The sequence below is a fragment of the Portunus trituberculatus genome, chromosome 44 (assembly GCF_017591435.1).
Source record: "Portunus trituberculatus isolate SZX2019 chromosome 44, ASM1759143v1, whole genome shotgun sequence".
NCBI lineage: Eukaryota > Metazoa > Arthropoda > Malacostraca > Decapoda > Portunidae > Portunus > Portunus trituberculatus.
Window position 1 is genome coordinate 21,490,833 of NC_059298.1, and position 22,241 is coordinate 21,513,073.

At 36.7% G+C, this 22,241-nt stretch overlaps 1 long non-coding RNA gene across 1 annotated transcript; it reads left to right on the forward strand.

The window, feature by feature from the left end:
* Positions 1-16,836: 16,836 nt before the first annotated feature.
* On the forward strand, positions 16,837-18,964 carry LOC123518655. The gene is made up of 2 exons (XR_006678856.1): positions 16,837-17,904; positions 18,431-18,964. It is a non-coding gene; the product is annotated as an uncharacterized LOC123518655 (long non-coding RNA).
* Positions 18,965-22,241: the final 3,277 nt, after the last annotated feature.

The window sequence follows — 22,241 nt, forward strand, 5'->3', positions numbered from 1 at the left end:
AATGAATGTTCCATTAGCTGCTGTTGATAGTTCTGCACCAAACTGAATGCTGTTTCAGTATCTTCTGGTATCTCTGGCAAGTCTGGAAACATGGACTGGACTGTTGATGCAGGGAGGAAAGATAGCAACTAGGATGATACCAGCTTTGAAGCGCCTGGAGTATAGAGATAGATTAAAGGCATTAAACATGTTTTCATTTGAGAGGAGATGTATAAGAGGGGATATTTAAAATGTTCTCAGATACAAACTACATAGATGTGAGATCTTTCTTTACCTTAGAGGAGGAAGTAGGACTACAAATCATGGCAGGAAGATTAGAAAGCAAGGCTGCAGGTTAGATATAAGAAAATATTTCTTTAGTCATAGGGTGGTAGACTTCTGGAATGCATTGCCAGAGACGGTTGTAAATAGCACTAGTTTGACAATGTTTAAAAACAGATTAGATAAGCACTTAAATTTATTAGATTTATAATTATGTATAGCACTGCATGATAGTTTTTATAAGAAATTTACTATAGTTAAACAAGACATGATCCCCATGTATGGGGACCACAAATTGTAGAGGATTTCGCTGCAAGACTTACCCCTGTTAATGGGCCAAATATTTAGAATTAGTATATAATGTATTGTGTACTTGTAAGTGTAACTTTAAGTACTGATGACGAGGTCGCTGTGCGACTGATACAGGATAACCTAGATGGGCCCTGGTGGCCCTTTGCTATCCTATTATTTATGTTATGTTATGTTATGTTATGTAGGAAAGATAAGTTACAAAGCTGCAGCATATCTTGCACTTCCTGTTCGTCTGCCATCTTTATTGTTGTCATCTGTCAGCTGGTGACTGGTCACGTGATCGAAGGTCTAGCAGGCCCGTTTTCCATTGTCCCAGGTTTTGCTTAAGCCTGCCTTAAGGCGAGGTCTAGCCGTAGGGGCATTAAAAAATGCAGCTTTACTCCTCAGTCAAAACATAACAGCCTCAGCAGCAGCTTGTCTCTCCTAGCTCAACTTACCACCAAAACGCCCTGCAATTGGCCTAGTGTTCGTAACAAGACCAGGAAGTCTCTTACTCTCCAAATGAAGCTAGATATTATTCACAGACATGAGAGAGGCCAGAAAACTATAGCAGTGCTGGCCACTATCTTGACTCCATATTATACTGTCTATTTTCAAGTCAGCAGACTCTATTAAGGAGGCTGGTGAGACCGTATCTTCCTTGCAAGCTAAAAGAACCACCTGAACTCTTGACTCTACAATGGATAAATTGGAAAGCCTTGTGGAAATGTGGTACATAAGTTTTGTATGCAGTACAATGATGCACACTTTGTTTACATTCCAGAGGTTGCCGGTTAGTGTATTTCCCGTTTCACTCTTCCTCCCTTCATAAAGTTAAGATCATCAACATTATAAAGTTACATACATACATACATTAGTGTACATTATAATGACTTAAATTAAACTACTTAAATGTTTAACTTCATAATTCTTACTTTCATTAAACCTTTTACTGTACTATGATGCACTCTCGCTTTACTTACTTTCAATGGAAGTTCAAATCAGGGGTTAAACTTGTTATAATCGGTTCGCTTAACGAAGTTTCGCTTAACGAAGTGTTTTTCAGGAACGTAACCCCTTCGTTAAACGGGGGTTGCCTGTAATATAACAATATAACCTTTAACTTACCTGAATGACCATAAACAATGATTGGTTGAAAACTCGATAATATGCTTTGAAATGTGCGGAAACTCGAGGTACGTACAAAATCAACTTACGTCATGTTTCAGGAACGTAACTCTGACGTAAACCGAGACCTTACTGTGTATATATATATATATATATATATATATATATATATATATATATATATATATATATATATATATATATGAGAAAGTATTGGCGCCAATACTGACCCCTGTGGCACTCCGCTTTCTACTGCTCTCCACTTGGGCTTCATATCTTTAACTACCGTCCTTATTTCTCTCTCCCTCAAATCATTTTCCATCCATCTGAATGTGCTTCCTTTTAAGCCACCCTTCTAACTTCCACAGTAATCTTTCATGTGGCACTTTATCAAACACCTTTTTTAAATCTTTAAATCCAAATAAATACAGTCAATCCATCCCTCTCTCTCTCTTGTACTCTATCAACTATTCTAGAGTAGAAACTCAGTAAATTTGTTACACACGACCAACCTTTCTAAAACCAAATTGGCTATTTGATAATAATTTGTTGTCTTCAAGAAACTTGATCCATTGTTTCTGTATTACTCTTTCACACATCTTGCATAATACACTAGTCAGTGATACCGGTCTGTAATTTAAAGGTTCTTCCTTCATTTCTTATATATGGGAACCACCTCAGCTCTTTTCCATTCTACTGGTACTGTTCCATTTTCTATTGAGCATTTTATGATGTTGTATATAGGACTTGCTAGTTCTTCCCTACATTCTTTTAATATTCTGCCTGAGACTTCATCCAGTCCCATTGCCTTCTCTTCATCCAGTTCCTTCATTGACTCTTTTATTTCAAGCTTGTTTACTTTAATCTCTTCCATATAGACTGTCTCTCTATTACCCTGTGGTCTTTCGAATTTGGATTCTTTAGTAAAGACCTCCTGAAATTTACTGTTTCACAGTTCTGCCATACTTTTTGGGTGTTCCATCATCCCGTTCTCTCCTTTTAACCTTTCTATTGTTTTTTTTTTTTTTTTTGCCTTATTTTTCCATTTATGAATTTGTAGAACAATTTTGGTTGCTCCGTACATTTTTCAACAATGTCCTTTTCATAGTTCCTTTCCTCTTCCTTCCTCTTCTTAGCATATTAATTTCTCGCTGCTTTGAAGTTTTCCTTATTTTCTGGATTTCTATTTCTCCTCCACCTTTTCCATGCTCCATCTCTTTTCTCCTTTGCCCTAGCACACCTTGCGTTAAACCAATCTTTCTTTCCTTCTTCTTTAGGTCTATATTTCGGGACATATTCCCTGACTCCTGTTTTGTATACAGTAATACTGTGCTTAACGAACGTTCATCTAATGAATTTCCGGTTTAACATACTATATAAAGTTAGACCAAAAAGTCCGCATAACGTACAATCACATCCGTTTTAGCGAATTTTCTGGGTCTGAATTTGCCAGGTGAGGGACCGAGCGCGGCAGCTCCGCTGTGATTGGCTGGCTCCCTGCCTGTCTCTAGCGCTCCTGGAGCTGGATCCAAGATTCTTTAACAACGTCAGAGCAACCTCCTGCCACAAAATGGCATCCATGAACGCTTGGAGGGACGGTGATGAGGTTGCTGGGAACACCACCTCTGGAGGTGGTATTACTGTCTTATATATGCATTTATGTTCACAAAACAACATTTTTATTAGCTTTTTACAAACCTTGCCCCCAAGAAAGGATTGTTTTGTAATGCATAAAGTGAAATCTTATGTGGAATACCAGAAAATAAAGCAGAGATGAGATCGCCCACAGACAATGCGGAGACTCACGGTGACTCGGCCGCTTCTTCTTGTGAGCCTTTTATTAAAAGCCTGCATGTTGTCTTTCACCACAAAATTTATGTTTCCACTCCTCTATTGCCTGCTATAATGGATATCATATCTTAGTATTCATATACGCTCATGCCATGAGGATAACCTGGACTCTGTGGAAGTGAGTGATAGTGAATTACTAATGAAATACCGCGGTATTTCATTCCCAAATCCTTTTCCTTTTTTACTTTCTCCAGTTCTACTCCATCTCCCATCTTATAGATTCCCACTGGTCGTCTTTCACTCTTTCCCATTTCCATGATATGGCTTTTGTTCACATTGAATTCCATTTCCCACTTTTTACTCCATTCCCAGATCTTATTTAGGTCTTCTTGCAGTATTTCACAATCCTCTTTTTGCTTTATAACTTTGCACAGTTTCGCATCATCCGCACACAGATTTATGTAGCTGTTCACTCCTTCTGGCATGTCGTTCATATAAATGAGAAAAAGTATTGGCGCCAATACTGACCCCTGCAACACTCCGCTTTTTACTGCTCTCCACTTGGGCTTCATATCTTTGACTACCGTCCTTATTTCTCTCTCCCCTCAAATAATTTTCCATCCATCTCAATGTGCCTCCTTCTAAACCACCTTTCTCTAATTTCCACAGTAACCTTGCATGTGGCACTTTATCAAATGCCTTTTTTAAATCCAAGTAAATACAATCAACCCATCCCTCTCTCTCTTGTACCCTATCAACTATTCTAGAGTAGAAACTCAGTAAATTTGTTACACACGACCGACCTTTTCTAAAGCCAAATTGGCTATTTGATAATGATTTGTTGTCTTCAAGGAACTCGATCCATTGTTTCTTTAGTACTCTTTCACACATCTTACATATTACACTAGTTAGTGATACCGGTTTGTAATTTAGAGGTTCTTCCTTCCTTCCGCTCTTATATATGGGAACCACCTCAGCTCTTTTCCATTCCACTGGTACTGTTCCATTTTCTATTGAGCATTGTATGATGTATATAGGTCTTGCTAGTTCTTCCCTACATTCCCTACAAAGGGAAACGTTTAGCGAGACCACAACTAGCTTTAATGGAAGGTTCACAGCACCCCTGAACTAGTGCTATTAGATCTCTCTGGGAGTAGGTGTCTACTACCTCCTCCTGTCCATGTTTGGTAATTTTTTTTTTTTTTTTTTTTTTTTTTCAAAACAAGCTAGTTTCATCACAATTAAAGATCTGCTGTGGACTTAAGCACTCCTTATCCACAAATTTCTTAAATTCAGGCACAAATTACTCAGCGGCAACTCTGTCAGCACTTGTGGCCTCCCTGTGTGTCACAACAGAATGAATTCTAGTTCTTTTCTTGAAATTCACAAACCACCCTTTACTTGCTTTAGAATCATCATTGGAATCAGATTTAGTATCAGAAATAAGATCACGATACAGCAGCCAAGCCTTCGCACAAATTATGCCCCTTACAAAGAATCACCACCCATCTGCCTTTGGTTTATCCAATTATCAATTTTTCCATTTCTTCCACTGCCGCAGGTTGCTTATATTGCCTTTTCACACCAATAACCACATCAGCTCTTTTAATGAGCTCTGTCTTCTTCAGTATTGTGGCTACTGTAGATTTAGCCATACAGTACTCAGCTGCAAGATCGGGTATTGTTCCTTTTTTCTCGTATTTATCAATAATCTCCTTTTTCCTTTCGATGGTTGTCACTACATTCTTTCTTGTAGGCTAATTCTCATCACTAACAAGCCTCTTTGTTGCCATTGTAAGTTTCTAAATAAAAAAATAAATAAATAAAAAAATAAAAAACTCTGGAGAGAAAGCGCAGAACAATGTTATTCTTACGACAGCGAAGGATCAACTGGCTGCGGTGGACCAGTGGGGCGCAAGGGGTAGCGGGAAGGATGAAAGCGCAGGAAAATGTTATTCTTACGACAGCAAAGGATCAGTTGGTTGCGTTGGACTAGTGGGGTGTGTGGGGCGGCGGGAAGGATGAAAGCGCAGGACAATGTTATTTCTACGCCAGTGAAGGATCAACTGGCTGCGGTGAACCGGTGGGGCGCATGGGGCGGCGGGAAGGATGTGGCCTTTTTTGTTTACAGCCACGTGGACGAATTTTCGACTAATAGGTATTTTTTTTAGTATTAAGTCAAACTTTTGCGTTCGACTATTGAAAAGTTCGAGTATTTAGACATTCAAGTATTGAGTCTCCACTGTACTTTCTAAGTTTAAACATCTCTCTATCAGTTCTAAATTTTCCGTAATTAGCTGGTCCTGTTTCTTGAACATGACTGCAACCATCTCCTCCAAGGCTTTAACCCCTTCGGCACTGATCGCCTTAGGCGTGAGACTCGCCTCTATACCGCCCGCATAATCGCTCACTAACTTGCTCGTATTTGTCACTTTCATTCATTTTTATTGTATAAGTGCACTGTACATATGAATATAAATGGTTTCCACATAATACACACTATAATAACACATAATAATAATCATAATAATAATGATAATAATAATAATAATTATGAAAAAACTCTATAGTATGAGGTGTTCCCCCTCTCAAAAAAAGACTGCACCACAGTGCTGTAGAGTAGAGGTCAGGTATAAGCTGTCAGGTCACAGGTCACTGTGACATGACTTGGGTGATTATCAAAAAAGTAACAAAGCGCCTCACGTGCACACGAAAACTTTGGCACATGTCCATTTATCCCCCCGTCAAGGTCACTGAACTCAGGGATGGCGTGAGGGCGAATGTCATTGAATATGTCAGCCAGGAACGTCCACCCAGAGTCAACCATCGCCTCATTCTCCTCCAGTAACTCACTATCACTCAGTTCCTCTAAGTCACTTTCATCACTATACTCATCATCATCACTAAACTCATCAACTGAGTCAGCAGGCAAGTACTCAGAGCCAGAGCTACAGTCACTATCCACCTCCATTATCAGAGAAGGCAGCACAGTTCCTTGGACAAAAATGGCATGGAAGCAAGAGCACAGAGCACGATAATCCTACTCAGACAAACTGGCACTACGTTACGTCACTCTTATTTCACGCCACCCCATCATGATGTATCACTCACTGATTTGCTGCTGTCACAGCGTAGGCGGAGCCTAGACCATCCTAGTTGCTAATACCACCATGCCAGATGCCAAACAAGGCAGCCAAACCGTTTTAAACTTTTATTCCGAATGTATCCCGTACCAGTGTACGTGATGGTATGTAGTACCATACCTCCCCATCACGTACGGGTGTATGGGACGGTACTGAGGGGGTTAAGTTCCTTATCCATAATGATGATCCTTCTCATGGTAACTCCTTCCTCAAAGCCCGAAAACTCCCTCTCTTTACTCTAGTCACCCAGCTGTCTCGATCCTAGGGATGTTTCTATAATCTCACTTCTAGCTCCCCTTGGTCTTGCTCCCAGTCCTTTGTTTACATATCGGGCAGCACCAACCGCGCCGTCCATGGCGTCATCCTCCTCCATACTTCTTTTGACCTCAAAATTTAAGTGAATTCAATAACTCTTTGGAGACAAGACCACTAAGCTGCCCCCCTGTAATATCACCAGGTCTGCTGGGTTCCTCTTCAGAATTGGCAGCATATCACACCAGAGCTCTCTGGTCTTGCATCCGCTCGCTTTGGCTGACAGTGTGGGTGTAATTACCTCGTATTTACCTAGTTGTATTGTACAGGGTTCGAGTGGGGCTCATAGTGTCCTGTTTTCATATCTCCATTTATCTCATTTTTCTTTAAAGCTATGCACATTATGTGCTGCAACAACTTCATCATTCAAAGCATTCCACTTTTCCACCCTTCTGTGAGGAAAACTGTATTTTCCAATATCTTTCACACACTGCCTCATCCTGATCTTCTTTGCATGTCCTTTTGTCCTTCCAGTTTCTTCTGTCACCAGCACCAGGTCTGGCTTGTCTGTCTTTTCAATGCTATTAACTATTTTATACATTGCTATTAGGTCCCCTCTTTCTCTTCTATCTTTTAAGGTTGACGGTCCCATATCCTTCAGCCTTTCTTCATATGTTAGGTCTTTTAGTTCCAGCACCATCTTTGCACCAATCATATGGATCCATTCAAATTTTCGTAAATCCTTTTTCAAGTTCACCGACCACACTACTATTCTAACATTATTCTAACTGTTTGTAATAATTTCTTTCATGTCCTTGTCTGTAACATTAGATTTTTTAGGTTCAGAGTTTCTTGTATAACCACTCCTAGATCTTTTTCTTCTTTAGTCTTCATTATGTATTCCTCTCCCATCAAATAGCACCATACTGGTCTTCTCTTACTCTTCCTAATTCCATTACATGGCATTTCTTTGCATTGAATTCTAACTTCCACTTCTTACTCTACTCATAAGTTTTATCTATGTCTTCCTGCAGTAGCAAACAGTCCTCTCGGGTCTTAATTACTCTTAATAATTTTACATCATCAGCAAATGAATTAATATAGCTGGTCACTCCATACTGTATGTTGTTTACGTATATCTGGAACATAATGGGGGGCTAACATTGACCCCTGCGGCACTCCATTTGATACTTTATTCCGGAATGAGTATGTGTTCCTGATCACAGTTCTCATCTCTCTGTCTTTCAAGTAATCCCTTATCCAATCTAATATTATTCCTCTTAGTCATCCTATGTTCTCCAATTTCCAAAGTAGTCTGTTATGAGAGACTTTATCAAAAACCTTTTTTATATCTAGGTACACAGTGACCACATATCCATCTCTGCTCTCTAGTCCTTCCATTACTCTTGAGTTGAAACTTAAACTCAACATACATGACTTCCTGTTCTAAACCCAAAATTTCTGTTCGATATAACTTGTTCTTCCAGATGTTTAACCCATTTTTTCTTTGATAACAGTTTCACATATCCTCCACAACACTTGTAAGTGACACTGGTCTGTAATTTAATGGCTCAGTTGACTTTCCTTTTTTAGGTATTGGGATTATGATAGCTCTCTTTCAATCCAGTGGTACTCTCCCTTCCTTTAATGAAGTAACCATTTCCCAAACTGGTTCTAAGAATTGATCTTTGCATTACTTTAGTGCCCAGCCCGACACACCATCTGGTCCCATTGCTTCCCTGACATCCAAATTTCCTAGTAGTCTTCCAATATCTTCTTTGTGCACTAATTTCTTGCAAGTCTTGACAGTGTAATGTCCTATTTGGTTCTGTAAAATCCTCTTCTTTAGTGAAAACAGTGTTGAAAAAACTCATTATTTCACTCATTTCCTCTCCTGTTTGGTATGTCTTCCCTCTCTTAACTATTTTTTTCTATTTCTTCCTTATTTTTTTTTTATCTTACCATTGATATACTTGTAGAAAAGCTTGGGTTCATCTTCACTTTTCTGCACCACATCTTTTTCAAAGTTTCTTTCTTCCTCTCTCCTTACTCTAATACAGGCAAACCCCGCATAATGAAGGTTCTCACAACAAAAAATGGTAGTAAAAGGTTTCCTTTTACTATCATCTGCTCGTTTAACGAACACTAAACTTGCTTTAACGAAATTTTATCCAGGTAATTTTTTTCAAGTTTGAAAGCCCCGCCGTATCACGCAAACCAACAGGCTTTTGAATACACCAACACCTCTCGTGGACAACACGCGCACCACTCACTCCCCCAGTTCAAAACAATAACAGCGTTAGCAGCAGCTCGTCTTCCCTCGCTCAACATGCCACCAAAACGCCCTGCAATGTCGCCTAGCGTTACTGTGAAGACCAGGAAGTCTCTTACTCTCGAAGTGAAGCTGGATATAATTCAAAGACACGAGGCAAAAAAAAAATAAAATAAAAATTTTTTAAAAATAGCATTGCTCTTGACTCCATCTACTGTCTACTATTTTCAAGTCTGCAGACTCTATTAAGAAGGCTGGTGAGATCGTATTTTCCTTGGAAGCTAAAAGAACCACCTGAACTTGTGACTCTGTTATGGATAAAATTGAAAGCCTTGTGGAAATGTGGTACATAAGTTTTGTATGTGGTACAATGATGCGCCCTTTGTTTATATTCCACAGATTGCCAGCTAGCATATTTCCTGCTCCACTCTCCCTCCCTTCATAAATTTAAGATCATCTACATTATAGATATACTTACATACATACATTAGTGTACATTATAATGATTTAGTCTTAAATTGAACTGCTTAAATGTTTAACTTCATAATTTTTACTTTCATCAAACTTTCACTGTACTATATGACACACTTTCACTTTGTTTACTTTCAATGGAAGCTCAAGTCAGGGGTCAAACTTGTTATAATTGGTTCGCTTAATGAAGTCACTTAACAAACGGGTTTTTAGGAACGTAACCCTTTCGTTAAGTGGGGGTTGCCTGTATATTAATTTTTCGTGTCCTTATACTGCTGTCTGTTATTTTAATTTCTCTGCTTTTTGAGTTTCTTCCAAGCTTCTTTTTTTTCCTTTTTAGCTTCTATACATCTGGCATTGTTCCAAGTGTGCATACCTTTCTTTACTCTATGGATCAGTGGTTCGCAAACTGGGAGAATTCCTCCCTTTATCAATTGACACGATTCTCCAGATGACTATTCCTGCTTCTTCAGTGACACTAAGCTGCTCCACTCTTCTCTCTTTTGAACAGCCTTAGTCTGTCATTTACTTACAATCTAAACTGGAAATTTCACATATTATCTCTTGGTAAAACAGCTTCTGTGAAGTTAGGTGGTCTGAGTTGTCTTCCCCAGTTTTTCTCACCGTCCCAGCTGCTAATTCCTTACAAGGCCTTATCTGTCCATATATTGAGTATGCTTCATATGTATGAGAGAAATTTCTCTCAAACTGCTCTTTTAGACAGGATGGAATCCATTTTTTTTCATATTATCAATCCCTCTCCTGTAAATGACTGTCTTCAGTAGCCTCTTTCTCACTGCTACAGTGTTGTATCTCTTGTTATCTACTGCTATTTTCATGCCAACTGCTGTTCTGGTCTTCCTAAATACATGCCTCCCCTCCTCCCACATCCTTACCACACAAGATATTCTTATTTTGCTCTCCCCTATTCTGTCCACCTCTCTCTAATATGAGTTAACTGGTATTCTCAGTCATTTATTCTTATCTTTGATGAACTTTAGAATTCACGGCCTAACTCTTTATTTCCACTTTCCTATAACTTGAACTAATACAAGAGGAAGACTTCAAGACATTTATCCTCTTTTTTTTCTATCATTATTACTATCTTATTTATTTATTTTTTTTACTAATACTTACTATCACATTTTTGTATTACTTACTATGCTAGTTCTTTATCAGGAAATGACTAAACTGTTATTTTTGGGATTTTCCTGTATATTAAAGATAACAGGATTCACTACTTAATATTTTCCTTTCACATATGACCCTCTTCCAGACATTATACCATCAGGTATTCCAAAAAACAAAATATATCAGAATCAATAAGATATCTGTGAGAATAACATAGTAACTACAAATATACAGTAAATGTTTGTTAATCTGATGAGGAGGGAACCAGGAGTGTGTCGGATTATAGGTTTTGTCAGATTATCAGGACTTAACTCTGAAAATGCCACCAAGCCAGAACCTCCATGTAGCTTCAGCCAATTTTCAGTTTTACATATCCAACAATTTTTCTCATTACACCTTTGATAATGGCAGTGGCAGCAGCAACTACCACAAGTGTTGTGTTATTGGTAAAAAGCATTGCCAACAAACTGGCACACTGATTTGTTTTGTGTAGTACATACTTTTTTTTTTGCCTCCATATTTTCATGTATAATTAGGTTAAGGTTAAGGATCAACATGGTACACTGGGACCACGTGCACTTTGAATGCTCCAGGGTTCTCAAGCACATGGGTTCAAATCCACGGTCTGAGGTTAGGAAGGGCATCCACTTGGGATAAGGGTTCCCATATCTAAAGTTCTCTGTCAGGAGGCACAGTCCCAGTCCTAATGCAATAGGGAAAGCTAGAAAAAAAATAGGAAAATTTAGGTCATGTTACAGGTCACTTTATGTCTCGCCAGAAAAAAAACATAAGCTACGTGACATTTTTTTTTTTTTTTTTTTTTTTTTACGTAGGGAAGAGGGCCAGTCAAGGGCAAAAAAAAGAAAGTTATAAAAGGCCCACTTGAGTGCTGGCTCTCTAAAAAGTGCAAAAGTGCCAAAACCGTCAGCCAGAATTAGGGGAGCAAATGCCTCGATACCTCCCTTTTAAAAGAAGACAAGTTGTCGGAATTATTCGGAAATACAGATGTAGGGAGGGAGTTCCAGAGTTTATCAGTGAAAGGGATGAATGATTGAGAATACTGGTTAACTCTTGCATTAGAGAGTTGGACAGAATAGGGAAGAGAGGAAGAAGAAAACCTTGTGCAGCGAGGCTGCAGGAGAAGGGGAGGCATGCAGTTAGTAAGATCAGTAGAACAGTTACCATGAAAATAGAGATAAAAGATAGAGAGGGATGCAACATTTCGACGGTGAGAAAGAGACTGAAGACAGTTAGTGAGAGGAGGGGAGTTGATGAGACGAAGAGCTTTCGATTCCACCCTATCAAGCAAAGCTGTGTGACTGGAACACCCCCAAACATGTGAAGAGTACTCCATACAGGGACAGATAAGGCCCTTATACAGAGTAAGCAGTTGGAGGGGCGAGAAAAACTGTCGGAGACGCCTCAGAGCACCTAACTTCATAAGAGGGTGTTTTAGCAAGAGATGAGATGTGAAGTTTCCAGTTAAGATTATGAGCAAAGGACAGACCGAGGATATTCATTGTGGAAGAGGAGACAGTTGAGTGTCATTGAAGAAGAGGGATAGTTGTCTGGAAGGTTGTGTCGAGTTGATAGATGGAGGAATTGAGTTTTGAGGCATTGAAAACTACTAGATTTTCTCTGCCCCAATCGGAAATCTTAGAAAGATCGGAAGTCAGGCGTTCCGTGGCGTCCCCGTGATCTGTTGACTTCCTGAAGGGTTGGACGTCTCTGAAAGAACGTGGAAAGATGTAGGTGGTATCATCAGCGTAGGAGTGGATAGGGCAAGAAGTTTGGTTAAGAAGGTCATTAATGAATAATAGAAAGAGAGGGTGACAGGACAGAACCCTGAGGAACACCACTATTAATAGGTTTAGGAGAAGAACAGTAGCCGTCTACCACAGCAGCAATAGAGCGGTCGGAAAGGAAACTTGAGATAAAGTTGCAGAGAGAAGGATAGAAGCCGTAGGAGGGCAGTTTTGAAATCAAAGCTTTATGCCAGACTCTATCAAAAGCTTTTGATATGCCTAACGCTACAGCAAAAGTAAGACTCAGTAAGGAAAGCCAGAAGATCACCAGTAGAGCGACCTTGACGGAAGCCATACTGGCGATCAGACAGAAGATTGTGAAGTGACAGATGTTTGAGAATCTTCCTATTCAGGATAGATTAAAAAACTTTAGACAAGCAAGAGATTAAAGCTATAGGACGGTAGTTTGAGGGGTTAGAATGGTCACCCTTTTTAGGAACAGGCTGAATGTAGGCGAACTTCCAGCAGGAAGGAAAGGTAGAAGTCGATAGACAAAGTTGGAAGAGTTTGGCCAGGCAAGGTGCAAGCACAGAAGCACAGTTTTGAGAACAATAGGAGGGACCCCATCAGGTCCATAAGCCTTCCGAGGGTTTAGGCCAGCAAGGGCATGGAAAACATCATTACGAAGAATTTTGATTGTAGACATGAAATAGTCAGAGGGAGGAGGAGAGGGAGGGACAAGCCCAGAATCGTCCAAGGTGGAGTTGTGAGCAAAGGTTTGAGAAAAGAGTTCAGCTTTAGAGACAGAAGAGATGGCAGTGGTGCCATCAGGATGAAATAAAGGAAGGAAAGATGAAGAAGTGAAGTTATTTGAGATGTTTTTGGCTAGATGCCAGAAGTCACAAGGAGAGTTTGAGTTTGAAAGATTTTGACATTTTCTATTTATGAAAGAGTGTTTGGCAAGTTTAAGAACAGACTTGGCATGATTCTGGGCAGAGATATAAAGTGCATGAGATTCAGGAGATGGAAAGCTCAAGTACCTTTTGTGGGCAACCTCTCTATTATGTATAGCACAATTCATCCAATCGTTGGTTGGGTGAATCTTAAAATGACCATAGCTTCTTATGCAGATGACATTACACTCGCATCCACAGATCCAAATGTTGACACAACCTCTAACCTCTTACAGATTTTCCTTAACAGAGTTCAAACCTTTTGCACCCTAAATAGACTTGACAAAGCTCCTGACAAATAAATAAGCACTCTTCTCACAATTGATAATTACCAATACATTCACAATAAACAAAGATGTGATTCCTCACATGCAGACACCTAAAATCCTATGTGTACCACAATACTTCCATGCCATTCAAACAAGACATTTATTTATAGACATTCATTACTGTACTGCAATGTCTATTGTTATGGACTTAATACAGATTTCCTGGAGTACTTAGATGGCTGATCTGATAATATCCTTTTCAATACCATTGCATATTGAGTTAGTATCAGTAACTAGATTAACATAATGTTTGATGTCAGATTCTTGAGGGTTGAATCAAGTAAATGGTCTTAAAATTTAGGGGGTCCTTAACGAGAACAAGGTTGAGAACCCTTGATGTAGTAGATAGGGGAGTGATGGTAGTAATGTCTACTTCCATCCCTTACCACTAGCTAGGGTGCATCTGGTGCCTTTTTTTAATATGTGCAGAAACCTAATTTTGACAATCAATAAAATTTTTACACTCCACCTTTAAAAATTTGGACTATTGAAAAAATTGGGATCATCAGTGTTTGGATTAATAAACTTTTACTGTACTTCTATAACTGATTACCTTGAGTTGAGCATAGCCACAGCTTAAATGGTTTGTTAAAAATAAGCAAAGATCTTATGTAGTTTTCAATAACCATCCATGGTAACAAAACTTTTGAAACTATTATGAAATACTAGCAAATCTGGATTCTTCAGCAATTAATTGCATTCAATCTTAAATTGATTTTCTCTATGTGATGGAATCAAACTCCCAAAGGAATGAGGCTCATGCTATGCTATACATGTTAGAGCTGCTGATATTAACTGATGCATTCAGTTGAAAATATGCAGTCAGTTTTTCAACATAATGAGTGCAACTATATAACTAAGCAGAACAAATAAGATGTGCCAAACATAGTTACAGCTTAAAATAATATGAGGGAATTATTGGTAATAAAGTACTAAGTAACTTACCATATGAAGCCCTTATTAACATAGTGTGCTGAACGCCACTGTTGAGGAAATCAAGTTAAGTGTAGCACTGTGTAGTTTGAACCCTCTTCTGTCTGAAGAGCAACCACAAGACACAATGCAAACTGCATTACAGTTAAAACTTCTCCAAGTAACATGATTCTATTGTCATCCATTTCACCTCAGTGTTTCAAGTTTCTTTATTCTAATCTCGAATTTGCCACTGTCCACCCAGCCATGTGCCATCTGGTGTGTTCAGATAATAGCAGCATTTTTTTTTATCACTTGAAGTCCTGCACTGTCATACTTGTGGCATTAATAATTTTAACATTCTAGCTTGAGGAATGGGTACTGGATAGTAGCACTGCTGTTATCACTTTTTTTTTTTTTTCTAGGAATATGAGTGATTAATGATACCCTGTTCTTGAAATTTTGCTGTTTCCAGATGAGTAAAAAGCAAAATTTTTTTTTAAGCAGATTTTTCTTTTCTTAAATGTACATACATCAGTTTAGATTTTATTAGCAGTTCCCTATCATATCTTTGTTGGTTCGTTCATAATAAATGTTTACTGAGGATACAGTTTCTCTCTCAATACCTATGATTGAGGAAAAGGAAGCTTTTATTGTACTTACCGATAAACAATTTTCTTTTCTCATAACAAATTTAGTATGAAGTACAAGGAGGAATGATAAGCTAAATATTGAAAAAGAATGTCAAAATATTCACTAATTCCTAATTTACATTTTAAAAGTAGCACAACTTTGACTGCATTTTTCTTTATTTTCTATTTGGGATGCTTGCAACCATTTTACTAAGGGCCTCATATGATAATCATCAGATTAGCTTTATACTATGAGTGGTTTCCTTCTGTCCCTTGAGTGTTATATGCAATGATGGAGAGAGAGAGAGAGAGAGAGAGAGAGAGAGAGAGAGAGAGAGAGAGAGAGAGAGAGAGAGAGAGAGAGAGAGAGAGAGAGAGAGAGAGAGAGAGAGAGAGAGAGAGATTCTAGCATATTAGAAAATATTCATACCATCACAACACATTTAAAATAAAAATATACAATAAACATATGCTGATGGAATTTCAAATTGTCAGATGTTGATTGCAGATCATACTCCACTAGTGGATACTTTAGAAGGGGAAATGATATAACTGATAGATTAGTTTAGAAGAAAATTTTTAAGATAAAACTGAGAATGAATAACAGTAAGAATAAAGTCATGAAGTATGGGGATTGTAGATGACAAGTTTGGTAGGTGTTAATATAATTACTTTATCGGTAAGAAGGCAGAGGAGAGATTAATTATTTTATTGAAAGTACTTTGAATATATGTTATGGACAGTGAAATAACTATAAAGGTGAAGAGTAGAAAGAACTAAGAAAAAGGCATGAAAAAGAATTTAAAAAATATTTAGTCACATAATATAGATCACTTTGAATTTATGTAAAGATATGTTTATATAAGAGACCTCTGGTACTGACTGCATTGTAATTGAGCTAAAACATGGATTATGGGGAATAATAGTAAATATAATAGTGATGAAGGATATTATGACCGTGTGTGGTGTAACACAGGAATTAGTGAGGAATGAAGTGTGAAGTAGAGCTGATATTGTATGAGTTAGCTAACTGAGAACAGTCAGGAATACTAAAATAGTTTAGATGTGAAGAGCAAATGGAGGAAGAACAACTGCAAAGACCATTATATTCAAAAGGTATAAGACTACTGTATAAGGCTGACTGTGAACGAGGTGAATGAACGTGGAAGAGAGAAGAATTAAATGCAAGAAGGATGTCTGGAGGAAGAGGAGCAGTTGCATATCAGAGGAATGAATTGAGATAATTGGAGAAATGAGACTTTTAGTATAAGATAGACAAATATGCATTTTTAGTTATTTTGAGTTTATAGGACAGGCAAATATGCATTTTTAGTTATTTTGAGTTGGACTTACCATAGTATTCTGCTGCTCTTTATCTTCATGCCACCACATGTTTGAAACTGATTCTACGTTTACAACATGGTTGAAAATCCTTTTCAGAATAGCAGTGCATATAACTTAATGCCCCAAACTTTGTTGCATGCATGGAAGGCACTGGGAAAATCGATATCGTAGGAGAGGAAAACTTGATATCCTTAGTTGTCAGTCAGTGGCAGGATGCACTCTTGACATCATGCCACACACTCCACACAATCAGTCATATGAGAGCATGTCCTGCTGGTATGCCAGATGATTCAAATAGTAATACTTTTTTCTTATTTAGAGACATTAAACTCATGAAAAGTAACAATTTACTGGAAATATATGCTTTCACAACAACAAAATTCTTCACCTGCATCTATTGATTACAAAATAATTATGTTCATGAAATTAGTTTTTGAAAGTAAATTATCTGAAAACAGCATATTGTTGGATTTGCACTCACAAAAGTATAGATAGGATTTACTCTTGAGATAATATTTCAAATACCAGTAACTCCAAACTCTTCCTATGATCTTGATCAGGCCAATGAATTAGATCAGTTATGAGAAAGAGCAAAGATCTTTTATGGCACCACAAAGGAAAACCAATTGTCTTTCATGCAGCATGGTGTGCTGAAGATTAAATTTTCTTTCTTAGGCATCTAGAAGCTGAGCAGTAAGGAAATGCTTGTGAATGAATGCACACAATAGTCATGTCTTAGCTTTCCACCTTTGAGAAGAATTTTACTCAAAAATATAGATATTTGAAGACAAAATAATCACATATAGTGAGAATATGGACACAAGAGCTAAATTAGGCTTACATGATAGAGTTTGGTGATGTCTCCATGAGACAAGAAACAAAACTGTGACTCTTGACAGATTAGTTGATACCTTTTCTGGATTGTACTTGTTGCAAAGTTGTACCCTTCCTATGCTAAATCCTAGCCACATTGGGCAATAATCCACTGTGCAGGTACCCTAGACAATGGACTTTAAGGCTCTTTCGTTGGATCAATACCTAAAACCTCTTCACAAAGTTTTTATGTGCGATATTAATGTATTAAAAAGGGTTTTATTTCAGATTGAGGAGCCACAACATCAAAAGAAGGGTTCTATTGTGAGTGCTGAGACTTCAGTGTAACCATCAGTGACATCCAGTGTCCCTACAAACATTTTATAATTGGAAAGTGTATAGAGCCAGAACAATGCTTACAGTTTAATAAGAGAATGTAAGTATAATAATACTAAATAAGCAATATAAAATACCTTCCTCTCAAATTCTAAGTGTGTCCATTAAAGCCATGAAGAACAAAGGCTTACTTCCACATGTCACCTTACCCTTTCAATGTTCACTTTTTCAACCAGAAAATTTTAAAATGAATGGTGGGATTAATGATGACCATTGTTATTATGTATGAAAACTTGAAATGAAAAAATAAAGAACCGCAACTGTCATATATATATATATATATATATATATATATATATATATATATATATATATATATATATATATATATATATATATATATATATTACACACAAACACATACATACTGTACACATACATATACACATAAACAAACAATGTGAGATTAGAAACTTCTGGGTGTAGATCTAAGAAAGAATTTAGTACTATCCTATGAAGTAATTATCTCGTTTAGTAACATGTTGCTGCCAGTGTAGCCCTCCGTAGAAGTCCTGTTCTTAGTGTGTCAAGCACCATCTGTGATTCATATTGGATATCCTTCACAGGGTCGAAACAGTGACCCTTCTTGAACTTCGCCTTGGGAAAGAGGAAGAAATCATATGAAGCTAGATCTGGTGAGTAAGGATAAAGAACAGCAACCATGTTGATATAGGTGAAAGTAAAATGTTTTAAAACAAATTGTGAGTGGCTCTATTATCATAAAGGAACAAATTTTCTCCTTCAGATGTCTCATAATTTTACAGTAAAACTCTGCACTGACACTGAGGTGATGAATTTATTGTGCAAAATCACTTAAATGGTGAAGAAAACTAATCATGTAACGGATTGCATTTCTAACTTGCCTTGTCTTGTTTGGTTTTAGATTGTCCAGGTTCTTCTACAGTGAAGACTTTTCTTTGATATATAGTTCACATACAAAGATCCATCTAATGTCACTAATGATTTAGACATAAAGATTGTATTCTTCCACACATACTTATAGATATAAGGCATTCAACATCATAAGTAGAACTCGTGTCAAAATGAAGAAAGTGAAAAAAAATGCGCTCAAAGTTTTGACAAACTTCTGACAACCACAACTTTTGTTATTATTTATCCTACAACAATGAACTTGGTTTAAAAGATGACTGGTAGACAAACAAAATCATGATATAGTAAACCAAAGTGGGGTGAAGGGCAATCTAAGTTACCCAAGAGTTTTTTTTTTTTTTCCACATTTTACATACTTGTTACCACTATCAGTTGATATGGTTTGTGTAATTTATTATGTAGATATGTACTACATACATGGTGAGAGAGAAAGAGCATTCGAAGGCTTTGATATGGCGCATACTTCATTGATAGAGTGTTGACTATCGAATGTAAGTTAGATAAATTAATAAAGGAGAGTATGGGAATGAAAGAGAATGAAGAACAGGATAAAGAGCTCCAGAAATTGAAAGAAAGGATAAAAAGAGTGGAAAAAAATTAAACTAGGCTAAGAACGGAAAATGAATAATCAAAAGTGAAAGTAGCTAACTATAAGAAATTGATGGAAGAAGGACTTGGTAAAGCCGAGAAAGAAAAAGAGAAGCTGAAAGATCTAGTTAACAAAGAAGTACAGGCATGGAGAATCCAAGATAAGAAAGACAAGGAATCATTTCAGGAAGTATTTCAAGCACAATTAAAAGAAAGAGATGAAAATATGACAAACAAAATGATAGGAGTCCTGAAGAAAAAAGAAAATTTAGTAAGAGAAATTGCAGGAAAAAAAGTGTAATTATTTTTGGACTGAAAGAAAAAAATGTTAAATATAGACCAAGAAGGGAAAAGGACGAAATGAAATCAGTAAACCTAATAAAACATCTAAATGACGAGGATAGACAGAACTTAGAAGAGGAAGTAGAAGAAATCCATAGAATAGGACCATATCAAGAAGGAACAGTGAGACCAATAAGATATTACTAAAATCACAAGCGGCAGCAGAAGAAATACTATATAGAAAAACAAAGAAACAGAAGGTTGTGTGTGTGTGTGTGTTGTATATATATATATGTATATATATGTGTGTATTAGATATATATATATATATATATATATATATATATATATATATATATATATATATATATATATATATATATATATATATATATATATATATATATATATATATATATATATATATATATATATATATATATATATATATATATATATATATATTGTTTATTTGTGTTATTATTATTTGGGTGGGATGTGGTGTATATATATATTTATATATATATATATATATATATTATATATGTATGTGTGATGATATATATATATATATATATATATATATCTGTATATATATATATGGTCTATATGTGTATCTCTCTCTATGGTCTATATATATGTATATATCTGTGTGTCTCTGTCTATATATATGTGTCTCTATATATATATATATATATATGTGTATGTATATGTGTCTCTCTATCTTCTGTGTTATATCTATTCTATATCTATATGTCCTTATATATATATATATAATATATTGTGTAAAAAAATAATGAAAGGTCAGAGGAGGAGAAGAAGGCATTTTTGGAAAATTCTAGGAGACAGGATAAGGAAATGGTATATAAAAGAGAAGGAAGAAAAAAATGGAGCAAGTTTAACTAAAATGATAAGAACAAGAGATTAAAATGATGTATACAAACATAGATGGGATTTTATCTAGTAAATTAGAATTAAGAGATTACATAAAGAAAGAAGAACCAGATATTGTATGCCTGGTGGAAACAAAGTTAAATGAGGCAATAAAATAGACATAGATAAAAGGTATAATATATGGAGGAGAGACAGAGTGGGTAAAGGAGGAGGAGTCATGATGATGTTAAGGAAGGAGATAGTGGTAAATCAAGTGGAGTTTGGGAAGGAAAATCAGAAATACTGTATGTTAAGATACATATTAATAAAAGGAGTTAACAATCATTGGAACATATGTGCCACCAAAACAAACTCATGGACTAACCAAGAATATAGAGACATGATAGATGACACAATAAGGAGTCTTACAAGAATCATTAAAGAAAGGAGAAAAGTGATATTAGTAGGAGATTTCAACTGTAAGGAGGTGGACTGGGAAAATTATGAAAGTGGTATGGGGAAGATGCCTGGGAGATAGATTCCTGAACCTAATGATAGATAATTTGATGGTCCAAAGAGTAAAGGAAAACACAAGATTCAGAGGAAACGATGAGCCGGCAAGATTGGACCTAGTTTTACAAGGGATATACAAATTAACGATGATATAAGATATAAGTGCCCATTGGGAAAGAGTGACCATGTAATATTAGAAATGGATATAGAAGAAGGAAAGGAAGATAGAGATGAATCATACAAAGGAGACCGATTAAATTACAGAAAGGCTGATATTGAGAATCTCAAGAACTATTTTAAAACGTAAACTGGGAGGAGATGGAAAACTCAGAAACGGTTCAAGAGAAATATAACTTATTTTTGGAAATATACAAAACAGGAGTCAGGAATATGTCCCAAAATATAGACCTAAAGAAGAAGGAAAGAAAGATTGGTTTAATGCAAGATGTGCTAGGGCAAAGGAGAAACGAGATGGAGCATGGAAAAGGTGGAGAAGAAACAGAAATCCAGAAAATAAGGAAAACTTCAAAACAGCAAGAAATGAATATGCTAAGGTGAGAAAGGAAGAAGAAGAAAGAACTATGAAAAGGACATTGTCGAAAAATGTAAGGAACAACCAAAATTGTTCTACAGATTCATAAATGGAAAAATAAGACAAAAAGAAACAATAGAAAGGTTAAAAGGAGAGAACGGAATGGTGGAAGACCCAAAAGTATGGCAGAACTGTTAAATAGTAAATTTCAGGAGGTCTTTACTAAGGAATCCAAATTTGAAAGACCACAGGGTAATAGAGACTGTCTATATGAAAGAGATTAAAGTAACCAAGCTTGAAATAAAAAGTTGATGACGGAATTGGATGAGGAAAAGGCAATGGGACCGGATGAAGTCTACGGCAGAATACTGAAAGAATGTAGGGAAGAACTAGCAAGTCCTATATAACATCATAAAATGCTCAATAGAAAATGGAACAGTGCCAGTGGAATGGAAAAGAGCTGAGGTGGTTCCCATATATAAGAGCGGAAGGAAGGAAGAACCTTTAAATTACAGACCGGTATCACTAACTAGTGTAATATGCAAGATGTGTGAAAAAGTAATAAAGAAACAATGGATTGAGTTTCTTGAAGACAACAAATTATTATCAAATAGCCAATTTGGTTTTAGAAAAGGTCGGTCATGTGTAACAAATTTATTGAGTTTCTACTCTAGAATAGTTGATAAAGTACAAGAGAG